Raw genomic sequence first — 14,763 nt, forward strand, 5'->3', positions numbered from 1 at the left:
TCTTAACTTCTTCCTTTCTAATAAGGATGGCGTTTATTTTTATTGCTTAATTGTCCTGGCCAGAAGTTCTAACACAATGTTGAACAGAAGTGGGGACAATAGATGTTCTTGCTTTGTTCATGGTCTTAGGGAGAAATCAGTCTCTCACATTAAGTACAATGCTAGCTGTGCGTTTTTATTTGATGCCCTTTACCATGTTGAGGAAGTTCCCTTCTATTCCTAGTATGCTGAGTGATTTTTATCAAGGACTGTTGAACTTTTTCAAATGTCTTTCCTGCATCTACTGAAATGTTATTTAGCCTTTATTCTATTAATATGGGATAGCACATTAATTGATTTGGGGATATTAAAACAACCTTGCATTTCCACAATAAATCTCACTTGGTATTGGTGTAAACACTTTTATATGTTGCTGGATTTGGTTTGCTAGCATTTTGTTGAGGATCTTTGTATCTATATTTGAGATACTGGTCTGTAGTTTTCTTTCCCTGTGATGTCTGTAGTATCAGAGTAAAAATAGCCATACAGAATAAGTTGGGAAGTGTTCCCTTCTATTTTTTTTGGACAAGTTTGTGAAGAACTGATTTTTTAAGTGGTAGGATTCATCAGCAAAACAATCTGAGCTGAGGCTCTTCTTTGTTAGATGATATTTAAATACTAATTCAATTTCTTAACGATACATGTATATTCAGAATACCTATTTCTCTTTTATTCAGTTTTGGTCATTTGTGTCTAAGAACTTGTCTATTTCATTTTAATTGTCTACTTTCTGACTTCTAAGTTGCCCAATGGCCATTATGAATTTTGAGAAGTTCATAATATCTTCTTACAGTTCTTTATAGGGTTTATAATCATGTCCCTTCATTCAGTCCTCATTTTGGTAATTTGTGTCTTCTTTTTCCTTGGTTAGTAAAGCAAAAGGCAATATTTAAAAATATTTTCAGAGAACTAATTTAAAAGCATATACTGCCACTACTGGGTGAAGAGTTCTATGTGTTTCAATTAGACAAAGTTTGGATAATACTACTCAAGTTTTCCCTATCCCTACTGACTTCTGTCTAGGTTTTATATTAATTACTAAGACTATTGAAATATCCAACTATAGCTGTTGAATTTGTCTCTTCTTCCTTTGAATTTTGTGTTTTTGCTTCATATATTTCATGCTTTGTCATTCAGGTGCATTAATGATATTTAAAATCTGAATTTTTGGCCCTTCCATCATTATGAAAATTGCTCTCCTTTGTTTCCAGGAGTATGTTTAAGTCTACGTCACTTGATGTTAATGTAGTTCCTCCAACTCTTTTGTGGTTACCGCCCACATGGTGCACATCTCTCTATCCTTGTATATTCAACCTATTTGTGTCTTTGAATTTCAGGTCTTTTGAATACAGCATATATTTTGGATCTTGCAGTTTGGCCTACTTCATCTTTGATTGGAATACTTACTTCATTCATATTTAATTATTGATATGGCTAGCTTTACATGTGCCAATTTATTTGTTTTCAATGACTCATCATCATTAATAGACACACAGACCCAACAGTATAAATGGCCATAATTTACTTTGTCAATTCCCTATTTTGAGTTTTCAATTTTTCATTTTTTAATTAAAAAATTTTTTAATCTCTAGTTTTGAGAGAGAGAGGGAGAGAGAGAGAGAGAGAGAGAGAGAGAGAGAGAGAGAGAGAACGAGCTGGGGAAGAACAGAGAGATAGGGAGACACAGAATCTGAAGCAGGCTCCAGGTTCTGAGCTGTCAGCACAAAGCCCAACATGGGGCTTCAAGTCGTGAACCACCAGAGCATGGCCTGAGCTGAAGTTGGATGCTTAACCAACTAAGCCATCTAGGCGCCCCCAATTTTTCACTTTTATAAATGATGTTATTAAATAACCTAATATGTACTTTTCCTTGAAACAAATTTTTTTTTTAAACTTTTTTTTTTTTTTTTAATTTATTTTTGGGACAGAGAGACAGAGCATGAACGGGGGAGGGGCAGAGAGAGAGGGAGACACAGAATCGGAAACAGGCTCCAGGCTCTGAGCCATCAGCCCAGAGCCTGACGCGGGGCTCGAACTCACGGACCGCGAGATCGAGACCTGGCTGAAGTCGGACGCTTAACCGACTGCGCCACCCAGGCACCCCTCCTTGAAACAAATTTAAATGGAATTACTAGGTCAAAGGTTTTGCACAATTTACACATGGACATATATTAGCAAACTACATTCCAAAGAAGCTGAATTAATACTCTTATAAACAACCATTGAGGGTGCTTGGCTCCTCAACTTCTTGACCAAACTGGGTTTTCCCTATGTTTAAAATCGCAATCTTTGGGGTAATCTGGTGGTATTTTATTAATTTTCACTTATTTACTAATGTACCTGATGTTTTCCTTTAAAATTTCATTTTATGATATGCTTAGAAAGGTCTATCCTGTTCCAAAATTGTAAACATAAAAGCCCCATTAGGAAAAGAACATTCCAGTTAATAGTACACATGCTCAAGGATTTAAAAAGGGGAAGAACACGGATACCTGGTTTACTTTGAAATGAAAAGAAGGTTAGACTGAAGGAGGACTACATGGATAGATATAAGACACAACAAGAACACTAAAAGGTTAATCGTAGAATCTAGGTGCCGGGCATGTGAGCGTTTGCTGTAAAACCCAACTCTTCTGCACGTTTGAAGATTTTCATGATAAAATGGTGGGGAAAAGCTGACACATGCTCCGGGTATGTTATGGCTGCTGCTGCTTCTCCTTCTCCTCCTCCTTTTTTAATCCAATGCTCCTGCCACACATCCACACTGTTTTACATAGGGTAGCTTTACAGTACATTCTAATATCTTACAGGGAAAGTCTTTTGCATGTCTCTTCAAAATTTTCCAGGTTCTTCTCTTTTTTTTTTTTTTTTTTTTAATGTTTTTTATTCATTTTTGAGACAGAGAGAGACAGAGCATGAACGGGGGAGGGGCAGAGAGAGAGGGAGACACAGAATTGGAAGCAGGCTCCAGGCTCTGAGCCATCAGCCCAGAGCCCGACGCGGGGCTCGAACTCACGGACCGCGAGATCGTGACCTGGCTGAAGTCGGACGCTTAACCGACTGCGCCACCCAGGCGCCCCCAGGTTCTTCTCTTCTTGATAAACTTTAAAATAAACCTATTAAACTAAAAATGTCTTGTTTTGTTCTTAAAATAAACTCTTAAACTTCCAAATGATACTTTTGTGATTTTTGTTGGAATTGTATTACATACAAATATTATTTTAGGCAAGTTTTATAATACTGTTTTCCAATTTCTTGTTCTATTTATTCAAACATTTCTCATTTATTAAAATTTTATAATTTTCTTCAAATGTATATTTGTATGTGTTCTGGTTAAATTTATTTTTCATAGGTAATTATAGTTCCATTGCTATTGTAAACGGGGTCTTTTCTTATATGATATTTTCCAAACTATTAGTTCTGGTATATAGAATAACTGGCAAGTTTTTTTTTTAAATGTTGCTTCTATCTGGTGGTGTTCCTGCTTTTTGAGTTGATTCTTACAGATTTTCAAAATATTCATATAATATTTGTGTTTTAATGATGCAATTTGATCTAAACAAGTGGTAAGATAAGGGATAGAGGGAGACAATAGGAACAGGTGAAAAGTTTTATCATAATATCAAGCTAATACCTAAAAGCATTTATGACAAGAAACTGCTTCTTAGGACATATGGAGACTAGTCCGAGAAGTAAATAGTTACACACAAAAAGGGACACACTGCTAAAAGCATCTTAGTGAATGTAATTGTGATGCTTTCATAGACATTGTGAGACGCTATTACATTAGTGGTAACTGTATTGTAGCTATTGCTATTGTACTATCTAATGTTATTTTGAGTATTTTAATCATTCAAATGTAAAGCCAAAAATTCTAGTATTTGAAGCATGAAGTATGCTATGTGCTCACTTAGGAAGAAAATGTAACTTCTCTCGTTGCTAATTTATACATTTAAGACAATTTTAATTTAAAAAATAAGTTTCTCATATAAACTACCAAAACTGAAACAGGAAGAAATAGAAAATTTGAACAGACTCATAACCAGTAAGGAAATCGAATTAGTAATCAAAAATCTGCCAAAAAACAAGAGTCCAGGGCCAGATGGCTTTCCAGGGGAATTCTACCAAACATTTAAGGAAGAGTTAACACCTATTCCCTTGAAGCTGTTCCAAAAAATAGAAATGGAAAGAAAACTTCCAAACTCATTCTATGAAGCCAGCATTACCTTGACTCCAAAACCAAAGACCCCACTAAAAAGGAGAACTATAGACCAATTTCTCTGATGAACATGGATGCAAAAATCCTCAACAAGATATTAGCCAACCAGATCCGACAATACATTAAAAAAATTATTCACCATGACCAAGTGGGATCTATACCTGGGATGCAGGACTGGTTCAATATCTGCAAAACAATCAATGTGATTCATCACATCAATAAAAGAAAGGACAAGAACCACATGACCCTCTCCATAGATGCAGAGAAAACATTTGACAAAATACAGCATCCTTTCTTGATAAAAACCCTCAAGAAAGTAGGCATAGAAGGATCATACCTCGAGATCATAAAAGCCATATATGAAAGACCCAATGCTAATATCATCCTCAATGGGGAAAAACTGAGAGCTTTCCCCCTAAGGTCAGGAACAAGACAGGGATGTCCACTCTTACCACTGTTATTCAACATAGTACTGGAAATCTTAGCCTCAGCAATCAGACCACACAAAGAAATAAAAGGCATCCAAATTGGCCAGGAGGAGGTCAAACTTTCACTCTTGGCAGGTGACATGATACACTAAAGTTGCAGGATATAAAATCAATGCACAGAAATCGGTTGCGTTCCTATACACCAACAATGAAGCAACAGAAAGAGAAATCAAGGAATTGATCCCATTTACAATTGCACCAAAAACCATAAAATACCTAGGAATAAATATAACCAAAGGGGTGAAAAATCTATGCACTGAAAACTATAGAAAGCATATGAAAGAAATTGAAGAAGACACCAAAAAAAACGAAAAAAGATTCCAATGTCCTGGATAGAAGAACAAATATTGTTAAAATGTTGATACTACCCAAAGCAATCTACATATTCAATGCAACCCCTATCAAAATGATACCAGCATTCTTCACAAAGCTAGAAAAAAACATCCTAAAATTTGTATGGAACTAGAAAGGCCCTGAATAGCCAAAGCAATCTTGAAAAAGAAAACCAAGCAGGAGGCATCACAATCCCAGACTTTAAGCTATACCACTAAGCTGTAATCATCAAGACAGTATGGTACTGGCATAAAAACAGATACTAAGATCAGTGGAACAGAATAGAGAACCCAGAAATGGACCCACAAATGTATGGCCAACTAATCTTTGACAAAGCAGGAAAGAATATCCAATGGAATAAGGACAGTCTCTTCAGCAAGTGGTGCTAGGAAAACTGGACAGCGGCATGCAGAAAAATGAACCTGGACCACTTTCTTACACCATACACAAAAATAAACTCAAAATGGATGAAAGATCTAAATGTAAGACAGGAAGCCATCAAAATCCTCGAGGAGAAAGCAGGCAAAAACCTCTTGACCTTGGCTGCAGCAACCTCTTACTCAACATGTCTCTGGAGGCAAGGGAAACAAAAGCAAAAATGAACTATTGGGACCTCATCAAAATAAAAAGCTTCTGCACAGTGAAGGAAACAATCAGCAAAACTAAAAGGCAACCGATGGAATGGGAGAAGATATTTGCAAACGACGTATCAGATAAAGGGTTAGTATCCAAAAATCTATAAAGAACTTCTCAAACTCAACAAGAAATGGGCAAAAAACGTGAATAGACACTTCTCCAAAGAAGACATCAAGATGGCCAACCGACACATGAAAAAACGCTCAACATCACTCATCATCAGGAAAATACAAATCAAAACCACAATGATACAACCTCAAAACTGTCAGAATGGCTAACATTAACAACTCAGGCAACAACAGATGTTGGCAAGGATATGGAGAGAGAGGATCTCTTTTGCACTGCTGGTGGGAGTGTAAACTGGTGCAGCCACTCTGGAAAACAGTACGGAGATTCCTCCAAAAATTAAAAATAGAACTACCCTATACCCAGCAATTGCACTACTAGGTATTTATCCAAGAGATGCTGGTAATCTGTTTCGAAGGGGGCACATGCACCCCCATGTTTTATAGAAGTACTATCAACAGTAGCCAAAGTATGGAAAGAGCCCAAATGTCCATCAAAGGATGAACGGATAAAGAAGATGTGGTATATATACACACAATGGAGTATTACTCGGCAATCAAAAAGAATGAAATTTTGCCATTTGCAACTATGCGGATAGAACTAGAGGGTATTACGCTAAGTGAAATTAGTCAGAGAGGGACAAATACCATATGACTTCACTCATATGAGGACGTTAAGACACAGAACAGATGAACACAAGGGAAAGGAAGCAAAAATATAAAAACAGGGGGACAAAACATAGAGACTTAAAAAAAATTTTTTTTTTCAACATTTATTTATTTTTGGGACAGAGAGAGACAGAGCATGAACAGGGGAGGGGCAGAGAGAGAGGGAGACACAGAATCGGAAACAGGCTCCAGGCTCTGAGCCATCAGCCCAGAGCCCGACGCGGGGCTTGAACTTACGGACCGCGAGATCGTGACCTGGCTGAAGTCGGACGCTTAACCGACTGCGCCACCCAGGCGCCCCCCCAAAAAAAATTTTTTTAATGTTCATTTATTTTGAGAGAGAGAGAGACACAGAGTGTGAGCAGGGGAGGGGTAGAGAGAGAGGGAGACACAGAATCTGAAGCAGGCTCCAGGCTCTGAACTGTCAGCACAGAGCCTGATGCAGGGCTCGAACTCACGGACCATGAGATCATGACCTGAGCTGAAGTCGGATGCTTAACTGACTGAGCCACCCAGGTGTCCCAAGAGACTTTTAAATACAGAGAATAAACAGAGGGTTACTGGAGGGGTTGTGGCAGGGGGGATGGGCTAAATGGGTAAGGGGCATTAAGGAATCTATTCCTGAAATCATTGTTGCACTAGATGCTAACTAACTTGGAAGTAAATTAAATAAATAAATAATAATAATAAAAAAAAAGTTTCTTATTAGTACCAAACACTATTTTTGGAGGGTTTTGTCATTCAACTAGATAGGACAACTCAAAAGTTCATTTGGAAATAAAAAAGGTAGAGATATCTAAAAAAAATCTCTGATGAGGGAGGAAAGGAAGGAAGGCAAGAGAAGAATGGAATGAAAGAATGAAGGAATGGGACACTAACCTTACCGAACAGTAAAAGCCTCAACCTAAAAAGTGTGGTTCTGGCATGTAATAGGCAAACAAATGAAACAAAACTGAAAGAACAGAATTGGAATCTAATGCATGGAAAGTTAATACACGGTGGAGGCAATATCACAAGTCACTGGAGGGAAATAGGTTATTCAATAAACGGTGTTAGGATAACTAAAAAACCAGCAATAGAATTGAATCTCTATCTCACACTATATGCCAGGACACCGTATGAAATCAAAGAGTTAAATGTAAAAAATGGAAAAGCACTTTGATAAAGACGCTAGAAAATAATACGGCAAAGTTCTGTAGTAACTTTAGATGGGGAAAGGCCTTTTTAACTAGGCTCAAAACACATAAACTATGAAAGGAAAGATATTTAACCTCATAAAAATAGAAGACTTGTTTACAGGAAAAAAAAAAATCCCTAAAGGCAAACTCAAAACATAATGGACAACGTGGAAAAAATATTCATAACTCACAGTGCAAAGGGCTAATGTAATATAGGAGACCAACAACTTACTAGAAAACTAACCAAAGGATAAAACTAAAATAAGGTAATTTTGGTAAAAATCCAAACACTTGATGACACAGTTTGTCGGCAAGGCCAAGGGGAAATAGTTCTACGATAGTGGTAAGAGTGTAAATCGGTACCATCTACACTGGTGGCAATTTGCTAACACTACTCTTCAAAATTAAACACGCGCCTTTCATTTTACCTAGCAATTCTATTTCCCAGAATTTTCCCTACCGATATACTGCATATGTGTGAGATGGTTTTGCCTTGCAGCATTATTTGTAATAGAAATAAAGTTAAAAAGAAAGTTAAAAATCTTAATGTCCACCAGAAGGGGACCAGTGACATAATAAATTATATACTCAATGGCATATACTCTGAGGCTGTTATTACAACTTCTAGGTCAACGGATAAAATAAATGCATATATAATTTCCAAATCCCCCTACAAAAGGGTCGTGCCATTATGCACTACCAGTTACTTGTGAGAGTGCCTGGTTCTCCACAGCATCTCCAAAAGTCTTACAAAATGCTAGATTTTTGCTAAGCCAGTAAGAAAGAAATGATATCACAGTGTGGTTTTGATGGTTTTAAAATTCAGGTTTTTTGAGGTATAATTTACATACAGGAACATTCACCTTTTTTGGCTCACAGTTGGATGGGTTTTGATAAACATGTTCGTGTAACCACAACCAAACTATAGAATATTTGCATCACCCCATACATTTCTCGTGTCCCATCCCCCCACCCCTGGTCTCTGACAACCACGGGTCTGATGTCTGTCCCTAAGGTTTTGCCTTTTCCAGGACGTCGTATAAATGGAATCATAGTATGTAGATCTTGTGTAGGGCATCTCTCACGTAGCATAATATTGGTACCTATAGTTTGTTCCTTTTTATTGTTGAGTAGTTTTCTATTGTATCACAGACTGTGGTTTTAATTTGAACTTCAGTTATTATGAGTGGGTTTGAGCATCTTTAAATATGTTCAAATGCCATTTGACTCTCTTCCCTGTGAACTGAATGTTCAAGTTTCTGCCCAGTCTTCTGTTGGGTTTCTGAACTCATTTTTTGAGAGCTCCTCGTAGATAAATAAGATTAGCCCCTGTAACATAGGTTGCAAATACTATTTCCCAGTTTGCTATTGACTTTTAGTATTTTTGGTATGCAAATGCTCTTTGATTTTTATAGAGTCACAATCATCAATCTTTTCTTTGATAGAATGAGTCAGAGTTAGAAAGGCTTTTGACACTACCAGGTTATAAAGGAAATTCATCCGTGTTTTTCTTCCAGCTCTTATATGGTTTCATTTTTTACATTAAATCTCTGATCTATTTGAACTTATTTTGGTATACAGTGTGAGGTTTAGATCCAATATCCACCCCCCCCCCAACTGCTATCCGGTGATCTTTAATGATTTGAGATGGCAATATCTATATACCAAATCTCCATGTTTATGGGTCTATTTTTGGAGTTTCTATTCTGTCCCATTGATATGTAATGTTACCACATCTCTCTTTTTGAATTGTAAATGCTTTATGGCATGCTTCAATATTTGGTAGGGCTACCCAGACTCCAATCATTCATTACCTTTCTTTTTTGAGGATTTCCTATTTTTGCTTATTTATTTTTCCATGTGAATTTTATATATAATCTGTTTCCTTGAAAAAAAACTTATTGGTATTTTTTACTAGGATGTGCTTATTTAAAAAAATTTCTTTTAATATTTATTTTGAGAGAGAGAGAGAGAGAGAACACACAGGGGAGGGGCCAGGGGAGAGGCAGAGAGAGAGGGAGACACAGAATACAAAGCAGGCTCCAGGCTCTGAGCTGTCAGCACAGAGCCCGATGCGGGACTCAAACTCATGAACTGTGAGACCATGACCTGAGCTGAAGTTAGATGTTGACTGAGCCACCCAGGCACCCCAGTGCTTATTTTTTAATATGGAGAGAAACTGACATCTTTGCAATACTAAAACATCCTTTTTAAGAACACAGAATGTCTATTTGTTCAAGTCTACACTTGTTTATTTCAGGAATGTCATAAAGTTATCTTCATATAACTTTTAAACATTTCACTAACTTCATTCCTAAGTACTTGATTGTTTTTGAAAATGATAATTTCTCTTCCACTGGTCTGAATAGTCATTGTATATATGAGAAGGTTATAGATTTTTATGTGTTTATTTGAAGAAAACACACTCTGAAGTACATAACTTAGAGTAATTTGATTTTGAATTAGAGTAAAAATTGTTGAATTCAAAAGCATCTTACCCTTGAGTTCAGCAAATTTAGAGTTTTGGCCTCATTCTTTATAGAAAAGCATTCACATGGGGCGCCTGGGTGGCGCAGTCGGTTAAGCGTCCGACTTCAGCCAGGTCACGATCTCGCGGTCCGTGAGTTCGAGCCCCGCGTCAGGCTCTGGGCTGACGCTCAGAGCCTGGAGCCTGTTTCCGATTCTGTGTCTCCCTCTCTCTCTGCCCCTCCCCCAGTTCATGCTCTGTCTCTCTCTCTCTCTGTCCCAAAAATAAATAAAACGTTGAAAAAAAAAATTTAGAAAAGCATTTACATCAGAAAATCATCAATAACTGCACATTCTATTAATAATCCTAAGCAGCTAATGACAAAAAAAAACTAAAAGAAAACTAGACATTTTTTAAGATAGTCTTTTGAGATTAAAATTAATACAAATAGAAAAGAATGCTTACATCATCTATGTGCAGAAAGGGCTTTAGAAATAAGCATGTTAATATTGTCACTTTTTAAAAATATGAAATGGACTTCAATTAGTGGAGAGAAAAAAAGCACTTCGTGTTTCTTTTATAGGACTATTTGAATTAAGATCTGTCTTAAGCTGATATAGGGTGTTTAAGGGTTATACTAATATTTAATCTAAAAACATTTTCATCTTGAATACTAGACTTACCATCAACCAGCCACAGAAATGAAGACTTAATTCTAATGGAAAAATCATAACACTTGAAGTAGTAAAGACATGTCATAAGAAGTTCACTATTGATGCACACAACAGCAATTTTACTATGTATCCGTTTTTATAAGGTAGAACATGGTTTCATTGGCTATGATTTTTGTATTATTATTGGCAGTAAAAAATTGTATGTTTTTTTCCTTTCTTTCTCCCCCACCCTGTTTTGTTTTTCACTTTAATTTTTATTATTTTTTAAATGTTTATTTTTCAGAGAGAAAGAGAGAGAGACAGAACACAAGTGAGGGAGGGGAAGAAAGAGAGGAAAACAGAGAATTTGAAGCAGGCTCCAGGCTCTGAGCTGTCAGCACGGAGCCCCATGTGGGACTCGAACCCATGAGCCACGAGATCGTGACCTGAGCCAAAGTCGGATGCTCAACCGACTGACCCACCCCTTGTTTTTCACTATATAGGTATGCCATCAGGTACTCTAGTGTTGCAATGCAGGCTCAAGGATTATTTATTGATTGCTTCCTAACCAGTTTAATAACAACTTTTTAAAAAATTTGACACTTTCAAATTGAAATTTTTAAAATTTGACACTTAAAATACTATGTATTCTGGAATCTCTCTCCTGCCACTACTTAACCTTATGAGAAGTGAACTGTAAGAAAAATTAGAGAAACCATGAAACTTTATTTATTATAAATGGCAGGGAAAGGAGAGCTCAGAAGTCACTGTACTCCTCCAGTTTAGCAGAATATTCCCTCCAGCACTGAGTCCTCTCTCTAGTAGATAATATGTGAGAAGATTCTACACCAGTGAAAACAGAAAATGCAATTACATTTTATTGCAAGAAATTTGGAAAACGTATTTTTAACAAAGTTAGCTATTCAAAAGGGTTACCTTAGGCTGTCTCTTAATAGCTCCTTTTCACAAGTGTGAAATTTAATGAAGGCAACTGCACTTACAAGCAAGACCAAAATGGTATCTTAATTACTAGCTGCATTTTCTTAGGCAACAAGAGATTAAATGGAAAGAGAAATTAGTTTTACAAATGGCATCATACATCTTTATGTTACACCCCCCTCCATCAAGTCACAGATGGTTATGTATCTGAAACTTCCTCATATTGTGGGCAATTTTCTTTTCCTTGGGCACACCCAAATCCATCACTGCTCTAAATTATATAGTATTTTGAATCATTTATAGGACTGAAGCAGTCTCTCATAATGATTTAACATTTACTGACCACATGAAATGGACTTTTCCTTACTTGACTCCACATGACTATGAAATGTAAGACTTGTTGACTGGCCCTAGAAGGCTGCAGTGTACTCATGACCTGTGGGTCAGAGAAATAACTTGATCTAATGTTAATGGAAGGTCCCTGGCCCAGTTACTACTGCCAAATGTAACAGTCAAAGCTCAGGGTAAAGTCACGTCTAATATTTTTGGCTGCCACAGAATTCATGTCTTCAAATAGGGCCCAAAAGGCCCATGTGAATCTGCTCTCCTCAAATGTCAATAAAACTAAGGCATTAAAAAGAGTCCAGAGATTTTTGCTTCTAATAACAGCCAAATAACACCTACAGAAAATAATGATTCCACAGATAACAATTATAAACTCTGGACAAAACAGATTTTTAAAAGTTACCTAAAAGCACTGGAGAGCAATCAAGAGAAGGAAGGAAGAAGATTCCATAGTGGAGCATTGAGCAGTGGGGTGAATCTTCCACTTGCAACTTTGGGCAGGCCCCAATCCATGCCACGTTAAGAGGCAAAAATTCAGATTTTAAAAAATCTATAGACTTTCTTGTCTAATAGGAAAAAGGTCAGGGCAAATACTGCAGCTGGTGAGAAAGAAAATGCTTCAAAGGAGAGAACAAGAGAGGAGTATCCTCAAATTGTGTCATAAACACTGCCGAAATATCTGGCTAACCACCAAAGCACCCACATGAAGGGCAGACTCCAAGTAGCCAATAATGGTAAAAGGACCAAACACAATTTTCAGCTGCTACCCATTGCAGAGAAGTTTCCAGTACCAGTTCAGCCAACCGAATGGACTGATTTAAAAAAAAAAAAGAACAAAAAAACCCTGATACTCTTAGGAGGAATATAACAGAATCCAAAGTCTTCATATCATTCACAACGTCTGGGATAAAATCCAAACGTACTTCACAGAAAGAGGAAAGTACAAACCATACTCAGAGGCATTCAAGTGAAGGCTGACCCTGAGAGGACCCCACATGTTGAAATTTATAAACAAGGAATTTAAAGTAGCTATTACAATTATGTTCAAGGACACAAGGAGAATATATTTGTAAGGAATGAATAAATTAAACAGTCAGCAGAGAAATGGAAACTATGTAAAAGGACTATTGAAATGACAATATCTAACAGAGAAAAAATTTTCTGGATGGGTTAACATCAGTTTGAAGATAATAGAAGGATATATGAACTTGAAGAGACACCAGTAGAAATTAGACAATATTTATAGAGAAAAATGTACTTAAAAATTTTTTAACCTTTATTTATTTTTGAGAGAGACAGAGTGTGAGCAGGGGAGGGGGCAGAGAGAGACCAGAGGCACAGAATCTGAAGCAGGCTCTGAACTGTCAGCACAGAGCCCAACACAGGGCTCAAACTCACGAGCTGTGAGATCATGACCTGAGCTGAAGTCAGATGATTAACTGAGCCACTCAGGTTGAGAAAAAAATATTTTAAAAAATGAACAGAGGCCTGGGGACTTGGGACAAAATGGAAAGGTAAAATTGTGGACTCCTAGAAGAGAGAAAATTAAAAAAAAAAAAAATCTAAATGAATAATGGCCAAAAGCTCACTCAACAGGGTAAAAGACATTAACTTATAAGAAATTCAGAAACCCCCAACAAAGATAAATATAAAGAAAAATATGCCTAGTCACAAATGATGAACACCAAAATTAAGTAGAAAAATCTTGAAAGCAGCCAGAGGAAAACACATTATACATAAGGGAATAATGAATGATTCAAAATGCTGATTTCTTATCAGAAACAATAAAGGTGGGGAGAGAATCAAGAGAGAAGGATAAGAGAATCCTGAGCTCACCTCCTTCCACAGACACACCAAGACTACAACTATATAGAGAGCAACTCTCTCTGAGGTCAGCCTAAAGACTGGCAGAACAGCTCTCCCACAGCTAGAGATATAAAGTAAATGACACATCGAAAGGGGTAGGAAGGGCAGAGACATGGTCTGCTCAGAACCAACAACCCAAGTGGGAGGGATACCCCAGGTACAAAAGCCTTCCCTGCAGAGTGAAGGCTTCAAGCCCCACACTAGGCACCCCTGTCTGGCTTTGAAAATCAGTGGGTCTTAACAGTGGGAGAGCTGGACGGCTACAGGAAACAGACTCTGCTCTTAAAGTATCCCACACAAATTCACTAGCTCCGAGACCTAGCACAGAGGCAGCAGTTTGAAAAGCACCTGAGCCTACGTGATGATCTAGTAAGTTTAGGGCATGTGCAGGTGGGACAGGGATCTGTAGGATACCTTCTCTGGGAACAAAAGTGCTGGTGAGAACCATTTTCATTACCCTCCTTCTACCTAGCTGGTCTAGCAATGGTAGGTGCTATTTCTAACACTTTCCATTTACCCGGCTAGAACTGCTCTCCTGCCCTGGTGTTCCCCTGTGGACCCATGCAGCCAACCCATGCACCCTAGCGGGTGCCCCTCCAATGTGGTTCCCATACTGCTGCACAGTAGGGAGCCTTGGCTGAGACTGCTTCACCCCCCAAGTGGCTCTCACCCACCAGCACACCTGCAATAATTGTGGCGGGCCCTGCAGTCAGCCACACCAGGGGCTATCCCGGACACCAGTATACCCACAGTAACTGAGGCTGGGCCCCTCAGCCAGCTGTGCCAAGAGCACCCGCCCCCCACTGGCCCCCACCGCCGCAGTGTGCTTGCAGCAGTTGTTGCCGGGCACTGCAGCCAGCAGGACG

General features: G+C 37.9%; 1 long non-coding RNA gene across 1 annotated transcript in view; it reads right to left on the bottom strand.

The window, feature by feature from the left end:
- LOC123587581 overlaps nucleotides 1-14,763 on the bottom strand; it is a 45,681-nt gene that overhangs the window by 13,356 nt on the left and 17,562 nt on the right. The gene's annotated exons all lie outside the window — the stretch shown is intronic.

The sequence above is a fragment of the Leopardus geoffroyi genome, chromosome D3, assembly GCF_018350155.1.
Source record: "Leopardus geoffroyi isolate Oge1 chromosome D3, O.geoffroyi_Oge1_pat1.0, whole genome shotgun sequence".
Classification (NCBI taxonomy): domain Eukaryota; kingdom Metazoa; phylum Chordata; class Mammalia; order Carnivora; family Felidae; genus Leopardus; species Leopardus geoffroyi.